Below are 1,151 nucleotides of genomic sequence, written 5' to 3'. Positions count from 1 at the left end.
GTTCGGTTCCGGTACCGGAGAAAAAAAAAAAAAAAAAAAAGATGAGCACATGATAGACAAGTGCTCTATCACTGAGCTATACTGCTAATCTATATATTATATTTTTACCTTTGAACCATGTATACTTTAAAAATAAATTAAATCTAAAACATCATATTGTACATTTTAAATGTATACAATAATAAGTATAGATAAATAAAAATCTTTTCTTCTAATATGTTTTATTATCATGCAAAACTAGGAAAATCTTATGCTCAAGTAGTTTTGAAAGCATTATTAACTGCATATCAAAGCCACTGTCAACTGGACAAATATCTTTGTAACATTTAAAAATTACTTGACTTTCCTTTGGGCTGGCTCCCTGCCTGGCAGGTGCCCGGAAGCAGGGCCCCCAGTGCCTGGGAAGCCACAGGGCAGGGAGCGCTGGCCCTTGGGCTAGCCCCCAGCCTCACAGGTGCCTGGGAGGAGGGGCCCCAGCACCCTGGAAGCCATGTGGCAGGGAGCACTGGTCTTTGGCTGGCTCCCTGCCTTGTAGGTGTCCAGAAGGAGGGCCCCCGGTACCCAGGAAGCCATGCAGTGGCATGCAGTGGCGTGCGCCAGCCCTCAGGCTGGCTGCCACCACTCAATTGAGAACTACCATGGCACAGAGAAACAATGACACAATTGGCCCACCATGCACCAGCTGTGGAGGCTCACTCATGGATGTGTGTGAATCATCCCAACATGGAGAAACCCCTGGGAATACATGCCATACAATGGGTCACTCTTGCTCCTGCCTTTGAGAACCAGAAAGGTCCAGAGTCAGTGGAGGAGCAGCTGCTGAACAAGGACTTGGAGAACACGAGAATACAGACTAAGCCCGAAGAGTCAGAGGTCCTGTGGACTGGGGTCATGAAAGCCATTCGGAAGCTGTAAACCAGGAGGACCTTGCGCAATACCTGGGGAGACCCCCCTGGAAGTCATTCTTCCCTTGATAGTACAGGCTGTGGTGGAGGAGCACATGGAGCTCCAGAGAGGTTTGCAGCAAGATTCCTGCTGCCTGTGCTGATGGTTGGGGAGAGGACACTAACTGATTGTGGGGTCCTGATGCAATGGGAGGCTAGAGAGAAAATGCTACAAAGAATGGCTTTCGCCCCAGATGGCTCACTTGA

This window comes from Chinchilla lanigera, unplaced genomic scaffold, assembly GCF_000276665.1.
Source record: "Chinchilla lanigera isolate Chin_1 unplaced genomic scaffold, ChiLan1.0 scaffold00149, whole genome shotgun sequence".
NCBI lineage: Eukaryota > Metazoa > Chordata > Mammalia > Rodentia > Chinchillidae > Chinchilla > Chinchilla lanigera.
This window is presented reverse-complemented; position numbering follows the sequence as displayed.